The sequence below is a fragment of the Podarcis cretensis genome (genome assembly GCF_951804945.1).
Source record: "Podarcis cretensis genome assembly, chromosome: 16".
Taxonomy (NCBI): domain Eukaryota; kingdom Metazoa; phylum Chordata; class Lepidosauria; order Squamata; family Lacertidae; genus Podarcis; species Podarcis cretensis.
In genome coordinates, this window is record NC_137186.1 from 8,537,250 (window position 1) to 8,556,571 (window position 19,322).

The window sequence follows — 19,322 nt, forward strand, 5'->3', positions numbered from 1 at the left end:
AAATGTTTCATTTTCTGCCTTCCTTAATAATATATTTGTTACAATTTAGTAATGATGGGAGCTGCTAAGAGGATCAGAGCTAAGTGGTTTCAATAGCTCTTCCCAGGGCATTCTGGGAACTGCACCTCTGGGAGGAGGCGGGGGGGGTCTCCTAACAATTCTTAGCACTCTTAACAAACTACACTTCCCAGAATTCCTTGGGGGAAGCCAGGACTGTTCATAATGGTCTCTTCTTTCTTTGGCGATCACTCATAGCCAAGTATGATTGTCTTTCATGGACATGGTCTTAACGGTGTATCCGTAAATGACCACGGAGGACAATTCTGGATCCACACGTCCTTCCACGGTGGGGAAATAGATTTCTAGACGGGAGTTGATCACTTCTCATTTGTTGTTGTTGTTGTTTAGTCGTTTAGTCGTGTCTGACTCTTCGTGACCCCATGGACCAGAGCACACCAGGCACTCCTGTCTTCCACTGCCTTCCGCAGTTTGGTCAAACTCATGCTGGTAGCTTGGAGAACACTGTCCAACCATCTCGTCCTCTTTCATCCCCTTCTCCTTGTGCCCTCCATCTTTCCCAACATCAGGGTCTTTTCCAGGGAGTCTTCTCTTCTTATGAGATGGCCAAAGTATTGGAGCCTCAGCTTCAGGATCTGTCCTTCCAGTGAGCACTCAGGACTCATTTCCTTCAGAATGGAGAGGTTTGATCTTCTTGCAGTCCATGGGACTCTCAAGAGTCTCCTCCAGCACCAGAATTCAAAAGCATCAATTCTTCGTCGATCAGCCTTCTTTATGGTCCAGCTCTCACTTCCATACATCACTACTGGGAAAACCATAGCTTTAACTATATGGACCTTTGTTGGCAAGGTGATGCCTCTGTTTTTTAAGATGCTGTCTAGGTTTGTCATTGCTTTTCTCCCAAGAAGCAGGTGTCTTTTAATTTTGTGGCTGCTGTCACCATCTGCAGTGAGCATGGAGCCCAAGAAAGTAAAATCTCTCACTGCCTCCATTTCTTCTATTTGCCAGAAGGTGATGGGTCCAGTGGCCATGATCTTAGTTTTTTTGATAGAGTGATTTAAATGCATGCTGTGAATTGGGTGACCTTGGGGAAGTCCCTGCTGTCTCTTCCAGCCTAGCCTACCTCACAGGGTTCTTGTGAAGATAACAGGGAAACGGCCTCATTGGGCAGTCTTGAGATCTTTAAAGAAAAAGTGGGATATAAATGTGACAATGAACGAAGGAACAAACGCAACCCAGAGGGAAACCTGTGGCCCTCTGGTTGTTGCTGGACTCCAATTCCCATCAGCCCTCAACCAGCATGTTCAATGGTCAGGGGTGATGGGAGTTGTAGTCCGTCAAGTATCTGCCTTAAAACTGCCAACTGAAAGCTTTTTAAACTCTGTGTTTGGGGCCATTCCACACACAAGACTAGCAATATAAACACCTTTATTCATTATAATGTGACTGTTTGGCAATTTTGGAAAGAGCCACTCCTGCCAACCTGACTCATTCCAGCGTGGCTTGAGGCCTAGTGCAGGCCAGAAGCCCAAAGACTCCTGCACTTCTTTCCCTTTTTCTTGGCTTTTTATTTTATTTTAATTCATTTTCAATGCCAAATTTGAGGAGGGCAACAAAGGCGAGGGTGGCCAATGGGGGCCAAAATGCCCTGAGGGAAGAGGACGGAAGCCAATCAGGCCTCCTTCCTCCTCCCTCGCCCCCGCCCCTTTATTTTTTTGCCCGCCGACACATCCATCCATGAGGCGGCCGGTTACCCGGATGTGGCGGCTAAAAAGGGGACCCATTAAAAAGGCGCCCCGCGGGGAACTCCGCCGCCGCTCGTTGGCCTCACGCGACGCCACTCACCCGTCCGGCGGAGCCAATGGGCGCCGCCGGGCGGGAAACCCCGCACCCGCCTCGCCGGACCATTGGCCCGAGCGCTCGTCGCGCAAACCGCGCCGCCCAATGGGCGTCGTAGCTGGCCGTTGGGAGGCGGGCCGTGCCCGGCGGGGCCCGCTGCCCAATCAGGAGCATTGTTTGTGGTGGGTGCCGGCTCCGGCGGCGGCTGCTGGTGGTGGTGGTGGTGTCGGTGGCGCCGCGTCTGCTGTCCGCCGCCAGCCCACCCCTTCCCCTCCCGGCTCCCCGCGCCGCCCTCCGCTCGGCCTGAGGGGCCTCGAACTCCACACGCGAACACCCCGTCAGGTGAGGGGGGAGAATGAAGGGGGCGGGGCTGAGGCGGTGACTGACAGGGGCAGTGCCCTATGGGGGTCCCCAGCGGGGGGGCCTTCAAATGAGGGGGGGGTTGTGGACCAATGGGGGGGGGGTCAATTCGGATATTAGGGTTGAGGGGTTTTGTCTGCCGCCCTGGGTTGCGAGTGGCCATCCCCGTGGCCTTTGGGCTTGTGGGGGGGGGGGAATGTGGGGGTGCAGTGAGAAAGAGCTTCAGTTTTGGAGGGGGGAGGGGAGGGGTGCCATCTTGAATTTTGCAGCTTAAGGGTGGGTGTCTGCGTGGCGCGATATTGGGGGCGCCACCCACGTGACTGGTGGGGAGGCTGCCCTTTTCAAGGGGTGCCTGTAGGGCCTTCCTTGGATTTTAGGGTTCAGAAGAAAGCAGTCTGGGTTTTCTGGGCGCGAGTGTGTGTGTGTGTGTGTCGCCTATTGCCAAACAGGAGCTGCTGCACCATCCCTCTGGGGGTTGGGGTCACTTTATTTGTGTTGGGGGGGGATGTCATTTTAAATATTTGGGTTCAGTCTGGGGTCGTCCGTGTGGTTTGGGGGATGCCTTTCAAACGGTCTCTCTGCTGAAATACGAATTGTGTGGTGGTGGGTGTTTGGAGGAGCCACCCTGGATATTGGGGTTCGGAAGAAGGGGTGTCTGTGGAGCTTTCCTGTTGCAGTGAGGTGAGATGCCGTCACAGTGGCTTTTGGGCCAGGAGGTGTGTGAGCCCAATGAGGTGTTTTTTTTAAGCTGGTGCTATCATGGAAATTGGGGATCTGTCTGGCAAGGTATATGGGGGTGCCATCCACGTGACTTACGAAGCTGGAGGATGGGTGCAGAGGTGGCCTTCCTTTGATGTGTCTGCTGTCATGCGTCCTGGCTTTTGGGGTTCAGAAGAGGGGAGTGTCTGGAGCCCTCCTACTGCAACAGGGAGGGCCATGTGCCATCCTGACACCCTCAGGGTTGTGGTGGGCGGGAGTGAAGCCTTTTTTTTTTTTTTTAGGGAGTGCCGTTCTTCATATCGGGGTTCAGGAAGAGACGCTCATTTCTTGTAAGGCATTTACATTACGTTACTTTCTTGTGAATATTAAGCTAGGTAGTCAATAGGTCCTAAAAGATTTGGGGAGGCACTCCTTTTGGGGGCAGTTGTTAGGAGCTGCCCTGAATATTGAAGTTTGGAAAGTGGGGGGAGGGTGTCTGTGGGGCACAGCTCATGCAAGCCATGGAGGTACTGTACCTTTCTAGTGACAGGGGTATGTATGGGTCACAGGAAGGGGGTGAGTATCCATCCCCTGCCATCCTGAATATTGGAAGTTCCAAAGCAAAAGAAAGGTGGGGTGGATTATGAAGGCTCGTCTGGTGTGGGGTGAATATGATGCTGTGGATCCAGTTGAGAGCTCTTTTGTGAGGTGTTCTGTCTTGAATATTGGGGCTCAGTAGTGGGTTGTGCCATTCTAGTGGATATCCATCTGGGGTTTTATGTGGGTTAGATGGAGGGTTAGGATCTCATTTCACAAAAGCCTGTCATCCTCAGTCATTGATACAGAAGGAGATGCCTGTGGAGATTTATCTATTCTGAAATGTGGGGGTGCTGCTGTGAGGGGGGCTTTGGCTGTGCGAGTCAAATGTGCAGTGGAGCTGTCCCTTTTATTTTTGCAGGGGTGCTTGGGAGATGGGGGCATTTGGTTGAGAGTGGTGCTCCTTTTTCTGGGATGGGAGTAAGTTTTCAACAATAAAGTTACCGGGGACAACCTTAACGAAGGGAGCCTGAAGTGGGGGGTATTTTGGGGGTGGTACAGCAGAAACTGGGGGCGGTGATGGAGAATCTTTGGAAGATCTTTTTTGGACTGAATGGAAGAAATGGCAGAGATTAAATACTGATGGGGAGAAAAAGCTGCAAAGGAGTTCCTCTTAGGGAAGGTGAGTCTTCAGGGAGTTTTTCTGTGGCGTTACTTGCGGATAGGGGAGAGAAAATGATAAGCCTAGCCTAGCAGCAAGGCCCTGAAGGGTATCTCCTGCTAAGGGGTGACAGCACTGGCAGGGACAGAAGATAAAATGGGGGTGTACACCGGGCCTTAACTGCTAGTTTTCCTGATGGGAGTGGATTGAGGTTTTCGGGTGTCGCTGGCTAAGTATTAAATTGGCATGTCTTGGATCAGTAGACAATGCAAGGATTGCAAGGAGCTTGTTTTAATGATGAATTAAACGTGGCACCGAGTCAAGAGGGTGGCAGTGTCTGTGTGTGGAGTTGGGGTACCTACTTTATAAATTGCAGCCATCCTCTCAGGAGAAGATGTGGGGCTTGTCTGTTGCTCCTTTCCACCTTTGGGGTAGGATGCTTGAAACCCTGAACCCTGCTTTGGATTTGCTGCCGGGGGGGGGGGCGAGCCAGAGAAAGCAAATCCACTCTCATGCCCCCCTTCACTCCTTTTTCACCTCCAGGCAGGCAGGGGCACGTGGAGAAAGACAAGCCTCTCCCCAAGAGCTTGGGGTGTGTGGTGGGGGGAGTTTGTCGTCTGTCTAGTCATCACATAATCCTGGCGAAGGGTTTGAAGTGGGGCTGGGGCAGGATCATTTTTTTAAAAAAAACCCAACAACAACAACCTAGGGTTGTCTTCCCTCCCAAATCTGGACTGCGTGAGTATCTTAGGGCCCCCCCTACCCCACCACCGGTTTCTCATAGATTTAAGAATTGGGAGGAGGGAAGCATGGGCACCCCCTTATGCCTTTTCTTCACAGAGCCTAGAGTGAATCTGCTTTCTCCACCCACTTAGCCGCTGCTGGTGCCGCCACTGCCTCCCCTGTGGGTGGTAAGAGCAGGCTACTTGCATCCTTCACATTAAAATAATAATAACAATGATGGGGAGGGGGTGACTTCGCTCTCTCTCTCTCTCTCTCTCTCTCTCTCTCTCTCTCACCCTGGACGCATCCTTCCTAGCCAGTGGGGCAAAGGTATGCCCTAAGGATGTTTCCTAACTGGAGAGGCACATGCCGGCACTGTCTGAAGAGCCCTGTGGGGACAGCGGGTGATGCGTAGGACTCCTTCTCTCCCCCCCCCCCTTCTCCTCGGAGAGGACATTTTATTTGGGAGTGTGCTGCTTTCTTGTTCTTCTGCCAGAGTGGAGGGTTAATGCTTCGGAAGCTTTGACCGGAGATGGTGGAATCGACTGTGGGGGCGGGGTGGAGAAGGCGGCGTCTGGACGGAGATGCTGCCTTATTGATCGCCTCCACCTGACGGTCATCACCAGTTGTTTTTTTTTGGGGGGGACACAATTCCACTTTCTCCCCATCCCGCCCAGCTGGGCTAAGGGGAAGGTTTTGTCAGCACAGAAAGTGGGTGGGGAAGGGGTCCAGCCCCTCATCTGGGATTGCAGGGGGGGGGGGGGAGAGGACGCATGGTCGTAACAAGCAACCACTTAGCGAGGACAATGGTTATTAAGCATCATGCGCAGCTGATTGGAGGAAACCGAGTCTAATTTTTTGTGCGTTTTGGGGTGGGGTGGGGGCACTGCTTGCAGCTCCGACTTTCTCGGTGTGCCAAGTGGTGGGTGGGGAGGACTCCCCTCCTTTGGAAATTTGGAAATAAAACCCTCCTAGCTTCGATCCTCAAGGCAGATGGGTTTCAAACTGCCTGAAGAAGAAGCCGCTTTGCTGGATATTGGCGCCTTTTTTACTGGAATGCCAGAGCACCACCCTAGCCCAGGGCCACAGTGAGGTGTGTGTGTGTACACCAAATTACTGTGTTGGGCACATAGGTAGGTTCCTGAGCTAGGAGGTTTTTTGGTTTGGCGCTCCCTGGCCCGGAGCCCTTGCGGGACGCCTCCTGATGGAGCCGATGGGAGGAAGGGAAGTTGAACGTTGTCTGTATAAACTGGAAAAACCAATAAAAAAGTTCTATTTTAAAAAACAAACACATACACAGTCTGGGCCATTGTGCAAAGCTCTTTAGTTTGCTGCGGCAACAACCTGGTTTTGGAAGATCTCTGGGCATGGCTGCTGAGCCCTCATTGTCATGCCTTGACGCGGTAGAAATCTTATAGCTAGTTCTTCGCTTCTGTCGGATTTGCGCCCGCAAGTTGAGAATTCCTTTCCCCACCCCATGTGGGTTGCTTAGGACTGGGCTTTGGAACACCTGATTTGTAGGGCTACTGCCATGAAGAGAACAGGATGTAGCCCAGTGTGATACAGGGTACCTGTTTTGCATGCAGAAGGTCCGAGGTTACGTCTCTGAATAGGGCTGTGAAAGATCTGCGTCTAAGGCCCTGATGTGTAGCTAACATAATAGTGTTATTCAGAAGTTGTTGGACTCCCTGGTCCCAGCAGCCTTGGCTGGGATGGCCAGTACTCAGGCTACTGAGAGCTGCAGTCCAGTAACTATAAGGCATCATGTTGGTTCCCCCTGGTGTAGAAATTGAGTTTAAAAGAGGATTAGACACATTCACAGAGGATGAGCCTATCAATGGCTACCATCCACAATGGCTATGTCCCACCTCCCCTCTTTGGCCAGTATACTTTTGAACACCACTTGCTAGAAGCCATAGGAGGGAAGGGTGCTATTGCACTTAGTTCCTGCTTTTTCAGGCTTCTCCTTAGGACATCTGGATCTGTTTGGCCAATGTGGGAACAGGATGCTAGACTAGATGGGCCTGATCCAATAGGGCTCTTCTTAGGTTTTTGATACTGTGCTAGATGGACTGATTCCCTGTGAGGCAACTTCCTGTGTTCCTAATTTAGGTGAAAACCTAGATTTTAAAACTACTTCTGTCCCGCATCTGCCACTTCCCGCCAACCAGTCACGACTGGGATTGGTCCGATGCCAGTGGGCTGGGCCCTTGCTGATCTTTGTTGGTGATTTCTTGCGCACAGTTGGCTGGGTCCAGCTCAGGGGTAGGCAACCTAAGGCCTGTGGGCCGGATGTGGCCCAATCGCCTTCTAAACCCAGAATGCAGACGGTCCAGGAATCAGCGTGTTTTTACATGAGTAGAATGTGTCCTTTTATTTAAAATGCACCTTTGGGTTATTTATGGGGCATAGGAATTCATTCACACACACCCCCAAAAAAATATAATTCAGCCCACCGCATACTCTGAGGGACGGTGGACCGGCCCACAGCTGAAAAAGGTTGCTGACCCCTGGTTCAGCTCAACAATCTGTGATTGGACCCCATGTTGATTTTACTTTTGCTGTTAAAGCAGTTGGAGGGGATAGGTGGGTGGGCTCCAGCCTGATTAGACCAGTGGTGCTGGGGAGCATTTAAGCCTTCTCCTTTAAGCCCTGCCATGCTTTGATTCTCCTTCCAAGATGCTGTCAGTCCCCGGGAACACAATAAGGGTTTCTGGCCCTGATCCTCACTGTTCATCATCCCAGAATGATTTGAGAGGAGGAGCCCTGTCTTAATACAAAGTCAAACCCATCAGTGTTGTCTACTCCAAGGGTGAGGAACCTGTGCTTCCCACCCCCCATTTGCTGCTAGACCACCAACTCACTTGAGTCCCAGCCAGCACATTGCCTCACCCATGGTTTCCCAAACTTCTGAGTTCATTGAACCCCTTCAATGAGTCATCATTGAGCCCGAACCCAAATTTTTAGGGATGTGCATGAAATAAAGCCAAGAAATTACAATATACAATCAACATTTATTAATCGTTGGTCACCATTACTGGGAATCATAACACATTAAAAAAGAAATATCTTATTAAATTCAAAGCTTCCTCGTTGGCAAGGGAAGTGCGCTCTGTGCATGCTCATGACCTTTGTTCTGAGGCTATTTTTGCGCAATATATCATTAACTTCTTTCCCACTCCTAAGCTGTTTTCAGGCTCTTAAGTTTTTTTATTCCCCCACCTCACAATCCCATCAACCCCAGGGGGTCAGTATTGACCTCTTTGAGAAACCCTGGCCTGGCCAATGGTCAGGGGTTATAGAGTTCCAAGGGAAGCACAACATAGGAAGTCAGGCCATTGGTCCATCTAGCTTAGCATTGCCTGCACTGACTGGCAGCAACCCCAGGATTTCAAACTGGGGTCTCTCCCATCCCTACATGGAGATACCAGAGATTGAATCTGTGACCTCCAGCATACAGTGCAGTTTCTCTGCCATTCCCCAAAGATTTCCTGTTCTACTCACACACAATTTATGCAGTGCATCCACAAAATTAGGGTGCTGTTCTCAGTGCCAATGCCTCTAGATGCTATGAGGATTAACCACAGAGAAGTGCTTTCTGGGGTCTCTTTTGCCCCCAGAAATTGTTGGGGAGGGCGAACTTTTGAGAAAAGTTTTTGACAAGGCTATGAATGGCTTTTCCTCTGAATGCCTGAATACCCCTTCTTCCCATTCTGCAGTGTGGAGATGCAGTCAGATACTTAAATGTTCCCACAAGCTGCCTTTCCTGTTTTAATAGAATATGATGCAATTCCAAGCTCCTCAAAACATTTGTAGAGCTCAGCTTGCTAGGCAGTAGAAAAGGGGGGGGGGTACCCATGTAACCTCTCTTTCCCCTCCTGACTGGTTTTCTATGGGGTGGGGACACCCATATTTAGCCTGCAGGTGCCAGAGCATCAGCAAAGGGTGATCAAAGTCAAACCTACCACGTGGGCATGGTGACAATAAAATGGATGGGGAGAATCATGTCCTACCCCTCGAATTCCGTTGGAGGAAGTGCATAATTTTTTTGTTTCATTTTTAAACTCCATTTAAATTCCATTCATTTCAGAGGCCATTAAATACCCGGACAAAAAGAACAGCTTTGTCCAGATGGCTAACTGCTAGCAAAGTAGACATCTGATCAGTAGATATGCAGAAAGTCCTTGTAGTGAGCACAGTCCATTAAGAGCACCCCATCAATTTGTTCCCTGTAAAAGGACTCTCTTAAATTTGCTTTTTCCACCATCTGTTGTTCTATTCCCTTTCTTTCTGCCTTAGGTGGGGGTTGTTCTTAACCTCCTTGCTCGTAACATAGGCACCCTGGTTCTAGCAGCAGAGAGCGTCACAGCACTTTCACTGGGGGTCTCCAGCTTTCTTAAGCCCATGGGTATGTCTTGGATGTTTTAAGTGAGTGCCATGGGTGCCACACAAAACCTGTTCCCTTCTCTCCCGCTTCCCAAGGATAGTGCCCCCCACTTCCAAGAGATAGAAAATGCACATACCCTCCCTTCACTTCCCCAAGAGATCTGAGTAAAAGTCAGATCCGATAGAATTAACCCAAGTCTTGAAAAGCACGCAGAGCTGAAAGAGGAAGTGGGGAAGGACGTCACTCATCCAGCTTCCTCATTCAGCTGTGTACTTTTTAAGGGAGATGATGGGAACCACCCACACTACCTGATGACCTAGGGGACAGTGATTAGTGGGGGGGGGGAGGCTCAGAGGGTTTGCCAGCACAATGGGAGGGCCTCAAGGCCACCATTGCACCCATGGGCACCACGCTGACAACCCCCTAAGACACTGTGCACCACAAAGCTATAATAATGAAACTATTTCAGGCTTTATTCCATATGTAGGGACACAGGCAAGAGTTATACCAAAGGCTCGGGGAAAGCTTCTAGCTATCAAGTCTTAAAAAACATGGAAGCTGTTGTGTGACCCTCTTTTCATGTCCAAAAAGGTGGGTGGGAAATTGAACTGCCTGCTGTTCCTGATGGGGTGGAGAGGACTTCCTGCATGAAAATGCCTGTTTAGACTAGTGGGGCTTCCCAAAACTTTTTGATGGCCATCAAAGACATGGGGGTCCTCTGCTTCAGCCCATTGTGGCCAGCATTGATGGCTCATATTACCACCACCCACCTGCAGGTAGCCTGTAGTGCGGGGAATTGATCAAGGGGCAGGTGTATATCCCGTCTTTCCTCCAAGGAGGTCAAGGTGGCATGCATTGTCCTTCCGTTTCATCCTCCACAACCCTGTGAGGTTGCTTAGGCTGAGAGGCGGTGACTGGCCAAAGGGCGTGCCCACTGAGGACCTCATGGCTGAATATGGATTTGAACCCTGGTCTGCCTAGTCTGACACTCTAACCACTCAGGAATTTGGGGATCTCGCCCCTGCCCCCAGCCCCTTTACAAAGAGCATAGTACCAACATCAGGATCAAAAGGACCTCCTCCAAGGGTGGGGTCAAAGGGGAAGAGGAACATGTTGATCTTGTCGAAGCGAATGGAAGGCGGATACTTCTCTCTCTTTTTAGCTGAGGATGACGAGCTGTGCCTGGGCAGAACAAGGGAGCTCCAGTGAAGGTGTCTGGAGAGAGCAAAGGGGAGGAAAATGCAGAATGACCCTTTTAACTGCACCATCCCTCGTTTTACTGAGGAGGGGTCTCATAGCGATGGCAGCTGTGCCTCCATGTGAAAATACCACAACATGTACACCTTATTTAAAAAGTACGGGCACGCCTTTAAAATGCTAGATATTTTTTAGGATATTAAGACAGAAATGTGCCTCCAGTTAACTATCAGTAGTTTGAGAAACAGTGTTGGGCTTTTGACTTAGGAGATGGGCCCCCACCTTTAAATCACACTTCTTCTCAAGGTCCCATGTCCATTTCTCCTTCTTTTAGTCAAGTGGGGGAATTCAGGCCCTGGAGCCAATTGCAGCCCAGGCCAACTTCACTGCCTGGACCTTGGGACTCTCCTCAGGTTGCACACTCCCGACTCCTCCCCTCCTGCCCCCCCCCGAGTGTTTTTTCTCACTGGAATGTGCCCTTGAACTCTGATAATGCTTCTTGCTTGCCTGCATAGAGGATTAGAGAGGGGTATGTGTGTAGAAACAAGCCAACTGTAAGAAGGTAAAATTTAAATTTATTGCTCCTCCCACTTTTGCCTCTGGCCCTGCCCACCACTGGAACTCAGCCTGAAAAGGGTTCCCCCACCCCTGGGCTAAGTTTTGGGAAATCTCAGGTACCCAGTTAACTAGGGTTCCCCCCCATCCCCCGATCCTACCTTTCTAGCAAACTTGGGGTTATTTTTCTCCTAGCTTCATTTGGAGCCAGCTTCTAAAAATTTCCTACTGACGGCTTTAAAAATTTGAAGTTGTTTCCTGGCCCTTGCTCTTTGTCCTTGCCAATAAAATACTAACTTTGCTCTTTTGGTAACAAGGCACATTCTGTGAAGTCGGTAGACATTTGCCAGATTTGGAAAGCATTCGGAGTGTGGAACTGGGTGGTGCGTGTCTGTTTGTTTTAGGCCGGGATACTGTCCCGTTGGAGTTAAAGCTTTAGGCCAGTGTTTCCCAAATGTCTTAACCAGCCTAACTTTTTAAAGAAATAGTTGTCAAACAGTAGCCTTCCATTAACATGGGTGTAGGGAACCTTTGACCCTCTAGATGTTGCTGAACTACAGCTCCCATCGGACCCAGCAATGGCATGGGGTGATGGGAGTTATAGTTCTCCAGCATCCGGAGGGCCAAAGTTTCACCACACTTTTAAGTTCTGTTGTGTCAAAAAAGGTGTATGTTTGTTCACTGTTTCTCCAGAGGGCAGGACTAGCACCAGTGGCAGTGAGGCTGCATAGGATACATATATCTATGAGTCTGGACTGTCGATGACTTGACAAAACTAAACCAGTTCCCCACCACACCAAAAAATGCATGTTAGAAAGAAGAATTGAAGCATATTCAGCCTCCTCTCTCAGAGTCATTACGTGCCTCTGAATGCCAGGTCCTGGGAATCGCAAGTGGGGAGAGTTGCTGTTGCTTCCCATCGGGGCATTTTGTTGGCCACTGTGGGAACAGGATCCAGCAGGGCTCTTCTTACTGTATGTTCTTAACTTCATTCTTACTAAACTACCAATTTTATGTGCAGAATGTTGGGGAGCAGGGCTTTGATGTACATTTAGCCATGCAGACATTCCCCACTGTTCCAGTTCTGAAGTGGCATAGTCAAAACACAGGTATTTATCACCCCACTGAGAACTAAGATCCTAAGTGGAACAATGTAGAGCTACCTTTGGTTAACAGCTAATTAGACCAAAGGCGGCCACAGGGTAATCTCCGCTACCGCCTCTCCCCAAAAAATGATTTGAAAGAAGCAGTCTTTTGTAGCCAATAGAATATTGTGCTGCTTCAGAAGGTGGTAGGCACTCAGACTACAAGGATCCTGTTTTGAGCAGGGAATCAGACTAGATGAGCTCTTACGCTCCTTCTAGTCTTCTGGCATGCTTTTAGTTTTTACAAAGTTACAACCCATCCTGGGACATTATGGTGAAGGGCAGTGAAGAAATCTGATAAATAGTAATACTAGTAGCCCCCGAACCCAGGGCAGCAACTCATACAGAGCAGTGATGGGAAAACCCCCTCTGTGGGTGAGGTTCCTTGAGTTTTTCTCTCTCTCCCCGCACCGTAATTTGACTTATTTCTCTTGATTGGTCATTGATCCCACTGCACACTTTTGAAATTTACTACAGCAGAGCAAGTTCACATGGCAACTCGTGTCCCCCCCCAAAAAAGAGAAACCCCCCCCCAGCTGTTTCTCCACTTGCTTCCTTTCCTGCTCCTTTGTTAGGCTCATTTATGTCACTCGGTGGCACCCATCAACCAGCCACTCGGGGCGGCTCAGCCTGCAGAGTCTCAGTTGGCGGTATTGAATCCTGCTTCCGAGAGGAGCGCGGACGACATTAAGTGAGATGGATAACTGGGAACTGTTCGGGAGACAAGATTTTTACTGCTGACTAGCTCTCTCTCCCTCTCCCTCTCTCTCGCTTTGAACGGTTTGCTTGTTGGGGTTTCCATCCTCTCTTCTCTCCCCCACCCCTTACAGCCTCAGTCTTGTTTGCATGAGGAACAAGATAATTCACTTTAATGAATTATAAAACTTGTTTCACTGCAGTGGGTCTTCGTTTTTCCCCACCCACCCTCTTCTCGCTGCCACAGATTTACTGTTTGGGAGTGGAACAGTATTAAGTCAGATCTCATTCCACTTGTTTCTAAAGGCCACAATTCCCTGGCTGGTATGTGCAGTGGGAGCTCCTGTGAGATATTTCACGTGGATGAAGGGATGCTTGCTAGGGGAGAAGGTTGAGGTGTGAAAGAGAGTTTCTCGGCCCTTAGCAAGGATTGGGGCTCGGGCTCTAGAGAAGGGATGGGGAACCTTTTCCAGCTCGGGGGCCGCATTCCCTTCTTGGCAAGATATTGAGGGCCACTTTCTAGTGGTGGGCAGGACCAGAGGCAAATGTGGGCAAAACAGGGAATGAAAATTTTCCCTTTGTGTAGTAGACTACTACACACACACTTCATTCATACAACTACAGTGGTACCTTGGGTTAAGTACTTAATTCGTTCCGGAGGTCCGTTCTTAACCTGAAACTGTTCTTAACCTGAAGCACCACTTTAGCTAATGGGGCCTCCTGCTGCCACCGCACCGCCGGAGCACAATTTCTGTTCTCATCCTGAAGCAAAGTTCTTAACCTGAGGTTCTATTTCTGGGTTAGCGGAGTCTGTAACCTGAAGCGTATGTAACCTGTAGCGTATGTAACCCAAGGTACCACTGTACTGTTATCAGAATTCAAGGACAGAGGGTAGAACCTAGCAGAGTCCCAAGAGCCCAGACAGAGAGGCTTGGAGGGTCGTATTTGGCCCCTGGGCCTCCCCACCTTAGATGTCACTAAAGCTGTTGTGGCTGTTTCAACAGATGTCCTTCCAAGGTTACATAGTGAAACTAGCTGCCACCCCATTTGCTGCCTAGCAACCTGAAGCCAGGTAATCCCAGATCTTACAGTCCTTGGGATATCTCATATCGGCACTGGGACAGCCTGAGAACGATGACGCATGTCCTTTCCCTAGGTCTTAGTTGCTGGTGGATATTACTTGAATATTTGATAATATCCGAGCAGCCCATTTTTTTTGCAGGGGCAGGATTGGTAAAATGCCAATCCACTCTGGGACTGTGCAGCCATAAGATTGCCCAGTCTCCTAACCCAAAGGCTTTGTGAGCAACTTCCCTTCTCGGACATAAAATCCCTCCCCCTTGCATTTTTAAGAGCTAACTGTGGTTAGCGTTAACATGTGCACCAATCTCAACACCAACCATGGTCAGTTGCAAATTTAAAGATGGAACCAGGTTTGCAAACTCTTGGTTTGAACTTAACCACAGCTAAGACAAATTGTGCCCATGGAATGCCAACCATGGCTAGCTCTGAAAAGGGTAGTTGTTTTACACATGAGAGAAGAAAGGGCTTTAAAAAGAGAGTGTGAGCCCAAGGGATGCTGCTTATATTCCCTAAGTACAGTTGGGTCAGCCTTGCATTAAGCACATACCTGTTAGCCAGGGGCAACAAAGGATTGTATGCAGGCAAGCGAGTCAGCTGGTGGAAGATGACTCTAGTGTTCTGCCCCTCCTCTGTGCCTAGCATAGAAACCAAGGCCACATCCGCGCCAAACAGTTAAAGCGCTGTGATACCACTTTAAACATTCATGGCTTCCCCCAAAGAATCCTGGGAGCTGTAGTTTATTAAGGGTGCCAACCTCTATTTCTCTTGTAGAGTTACAATTCCCAGAGTTCCCTGTGGAAAAGAGGGAAATGTAGCTCTGGGAAGGGGACTCCTAACAACTCTCAGAACACGTAACAAACAGCAGCTCCCAGAATCCTTTTGGGGGAAGCCGTGACTGTTTAAAGTGGTATCATACTACTTCAAATGTATGGCACAGATGTGGCCTTAAGTCACGTCCATTGGTGTCAATGGATATACTCTGTGCATGACTTAGTTGGAGACAACCCAAGAATTTTCAGCTCGGTTCCACTAGAGTGCAGGAAAGGCACAGAATATCAGCTTTTAATTTCAGTTTTTTATAGCTCTTGTGGGCTTATTTACAAGGCTGGGTTAGGGGACCAGACTGTGTCGTCTATGCTCGGCCTTGGCGGTTCCAAAAGCCCTCTTTAAAAGTTTCCTGTTTTCATCCCTCAAAACTTGGCTTCTCTTCTTGAAGTTGTACACAGAGTTGCAGTGCTTTGATTTTGGCAAATCTGGAGGCCGCCTGTATGGAGACACTGTTCAGTTGCATTCTTCAGACCATCTTAAATTGTCTCGGGAAGCAGTGCAGGTAAAGATGGCTACTACATCTGTTTGCTTTGGTTTTTTTAAAAAAAAGATAATTGGGAAGCTTCTGCCGTCTTTTTTTTTTTCTTTTTTTTGCCACAAGCAAACTCCTCGCCCACATTCGGAATGAGGGCGGCTGTAGCGCGCTTCCCAATTTTTCCTCCTTTTTGGAAGAAGAAAATCCATCTGTTCCGGATGCTGGCACTCAAAATGGTTGCCTGGAAATGGGCTCCCCTCCTTCCCCCCCCCTCACTGAACAAGACCGAATCGATTACGTATCTCTCTTCCGACACACACACACACACCCCTTTTCACCTCTCTCCCTGAGTCATTCTCTAACTCAGGCAAGTCTCCCATCCTAATTCAATCAGGGGCGGAGTGTGTGGGGGAGCAGACTTCACAGCGGTAAAATACTTGAGGGCCTTCTTTTTTCAATAGCTTATTGTTCAGGTTTTCTCGACCATTATGGGGAAACAAACAGCCACAAGGGGGGCGGGAATCTGGGCATTCAAATGGGTGCTACCCAAGAGAGGTGGGAGAGAATACCTCACATTCCTATGTTTCAGAATCAAATTCTCAAGGCACCTGGGTTTGGGGCTCTTTCCCTCCCCCCTCCCTTTCTTTCAGCCCAGGTGTCTGGTATACTTACCAGTTTGGCAGTATGGTTGGGTGGCAGAGCTCCACCGGTGCACAGAAAAGTCACAGAATGCCAGTTCTCCAGTTTTATTTTGATTTTTAAAAAGGGTTTCTAGGCCTTATGGCTGCAGAGGTAGACTTGATTGTTTGTGAGCAACACCAGCAGAAGCCTCAGGCTCCCCCTATTCCAAAGGTGCCTGAATAAAGGTTGTATCCAACTAAGTCTTACTCAGACCTATCAATATCAATTGACTTAAACGGGGCACATTCACACTGCTGTAACAGCACTTTAAACAGTCCCTGAAGAATCCTGGGAACTGTAGTTTGTTAAGGGTGCTGAGAGTTCTTAGGAGACACCCATTTCCCTCATAGAGCTACAATTCCCAGAATGCACTGTGAAGAGTGATTGATTGTTAAACCACTCTGGGAATTGTAGTTCTGGGAGCGCAAAAAGGGTCTCCAAACAACTCTTGTCACCCATAACAAACTACAGCTCCCAGGATTCTTTGGGGTAAGTCATGACTGTTTAAAACGACTTCATAGGTCTTGACATATACAGTGGTACCTCAGGTTAAGTACTTAATTCGTTCCAGAGGTCCATTCTTTTTTTTGAATAATATTTATTCAGGTTTTAAAACATTACAAAAAAAAAAAAAAACCAGAAAACACAATACAAAAAAACAAGACATTTCCAAGAAAAAATGCAAAGAATAAAAAAAACAGATAAAAAGGAAAAAAAATAATTAGAAAATACATACAATCAAAACAGAAAAAAAAGTTAAACCTTTACATAATTTTCTTTCTATGACTTATTTCCTTGACCTCCTCTCACCTCCCCTCTTTGTTTTCTAGTTTAAATAGATATTTCAGCAAATCCTTCATCTTTATTTTTATCCTAATAATTTATCTTAATATACTGTGATTTTCCATTCTCTCTTTCACCAATTAGCCATCCACTTTTACTTTATTTAATCTTATTTCTCATTAAAACTGATATATTTAAACCTATTCTCTTAAGACATTTCCCCTGGGTCATAAAAATTCCATTCCACGATTTTTCCATCTCTCATTAAAAGCAATTTTTTTTAAATAAAAAATCTCAATATATACACTTTAAATTCCCAATTTTCTTACACCCTCTCCCCTCCCCGGTCTCGGCCCCTGCCAACAGTTCCATCGGCTTACAACAGTCCATCAACCTGGAGATCTCAAATCCGAGGCTCTTAAGTCTTTTTCATGTCCCATCTGCCGATCTTCTTGATAATCTTTAATATTAAGAAACAGTTCTCGGGGGAGCTCCAACCCAGCGATGGTCATATTCCTTCTTATCAAGTCTGCCAGATTTCCATAATTAAAGATAGGGCCCATAAAGTATTCCCGATCTTGTTTCACACTTCTTCCGAGTCCAAAGGCCCCAGAAACTTCGGTCCCCTCCTGGCTCAAATTCATATCCCAAAAGTCATTTGATCCCCACATAGGGTGATGTCTCCACTTTTCATTTTCCAAATCAAGCCAGGCTCCCATCTCCAAAAACTGGCTTCTCCTAATTACAGTCATGTAAGGCCTCAACTTGTAATCCTCCAATTGTCTCTGTAGGGTTAAAGCTCCCCCTTGCATCACTTTAACAACAACTTTCTCCTTCTCTGGTTCTTCAATTTGTTCAATTGAGAAAGATTCTTGTGCCGGATTCTTGTCGACTTCTTTACTGATGCCTACTTTTGTTCCCAAAATATCCACACTGGTAGCCATGGCATCTATCTGTTCATGCAGCTTTCCCAACAGATAAAATGTCCTATTCAATTCAAGCGTAACTTTTTTCTCCGCCGACATCCTTGAAATATCCAAGGTCAAAGCTAATTTCTCAGAGTTTTTATCTTTAGGCTAATTTCCCAGCTGCATTCTTATGACCATGTCCCAAAACTCCCTCTAGAGGAAAGCAGACTATCAATCCTTCCAGCACAGTCCCAAAAGTCTCAAAAGTAAATTAATAACAATTCCAGTTACCTTTCCTTCTTTTTAGACGCAGAAATGGACAATGGAAACAGAGTCTTTCTTTGTATCTTAACAGCTAGCTGTCAAATTTGACAGCTGTCAAACCTTTCTATTCACCGTCGATGGGCTCCTCGCGGACCTCTCCCGGGTTTGGAGACGTGATGCTTCAGTTCCTAAATTTTACCTTCTCCAGCAGGCTTCCCCTGCTTCCAAAGGGAGTATAAGTAATAGTTTCAATCAGTGAAGTTTTAATCCTTTATGTAGAACTTTCCAAAACCTTAATTAACAAACTCTTTGCTTCAGTCTATTTACAAAAGGGGGAGGTGGACTTCCTGTTTAGACCTTCCCCCGTTCCTTGCCAAATTAAATTGTTTTAAAAACCTAATTTCCCGTTCTACTCACGGGTTGTTGTTTGAAATCCAATTGTCCACAAGAAAAAGTCAGCGCTCTCCGGCAACGGCTGTGCGACTTCACTCCGTAAAAATAGCGGTCGATTCAAAACACCGCGCCGCTCACCCCATGTCGTTTCGAAGCCCCCAAAAAGTGGTTTCCCTGCGGTAGGGGGGCCGCTCCTGGTGTCAGCCAAATCCCACGTTCCCAGGCTTCCTCTGCCTGGGATTTTTGAAGGGTCTCCGCCTTCGCCGCGGCGGCAAGACCCGATTTTTGCGGAGCGGGTTCCTCTAAGTCAGAGGAGTTCCGCCATTGCCGATGGCGCTAACCCGGAAGTCCTCCCGGAGGTCCGTTCTTAACCTGAAACTGTTCTTAACCTGAAGCACCACTTTAGCTAATGGGGCCTCCTGCTGCTGCCGCGCCGCCGGAGCAAGATTTCTGTTCTCATCCTGAAGCAAAGTTTTTAACCCGAGGTACTATTTCTGGGTTAGCGGAGTCTGTAACCTGAAGCGTATGTAACCTGAAGCATATGTAACCCAAGGTACCACTGTATATCAATCAATCTCCTTTACAGTGGAACCGTGGGTTACAGCGGGGATCCGTTCCAGAGGCCACAACGCAACTGAAAGTGCTGAGTCTGCGTGTGCACGATTTAGCGCTTCTGCGCATGCGCAGATACGATTTAGCGCTTATGTGCAGGCACGAACAGCGCGAACCTGGAAGTAGCCCATTCTGGTCTCAAGCTGAGGGTGACATAACCCGAGGCTTCACTGTATTGGCATAGAAAAAGTGCATCATATACATGGATCTTGACATATACAGGATGTGAATGTGGCCTTTGTCAAGTCCATTGATACCAATGATTCTACTCTGTATCAGATGTAGTTGGAGACAACCTGAGGATTTTTTGCTCAGTTCTACCAGAGTGCAGGAAAGTCACAGAATATCATATTTTAATTTTATTTTAAAAAGTTTCTAAACCTCAGGCCTTCAAATACAGGCTTGGACGTGTGTGTGAAATGCCTGCCTAAACCTCAGGCTTCCCCAAAGGGTGGATGCATAAGATTTTCCAGCTATC

At 48.1% G+C, this 19,322-nt stretch overlaps 1 protein-coding gene across 1 annotated transcript in view; it reads left to right on the top strand.

The window, feature by feature from the left end:
• Positions 1–2,045: 2,045 nt before the first annotated feature.
• The window catches only part of GATAD2B (GATA zinc finger domain containing 2B), a 69,098-nt gene continuing 51,821 nt past the window's right edge, over positions 2,046–19,322 (top strand). The window contains exon 1 of the mRNA XM_079958091.1: positions 2,046–2,199. The gene's annotated coding sequence lies outside the window, so the exon portion shown is untranslated. The remainder of the gene's footprint in view (positions 2,200–19,322) is intronic.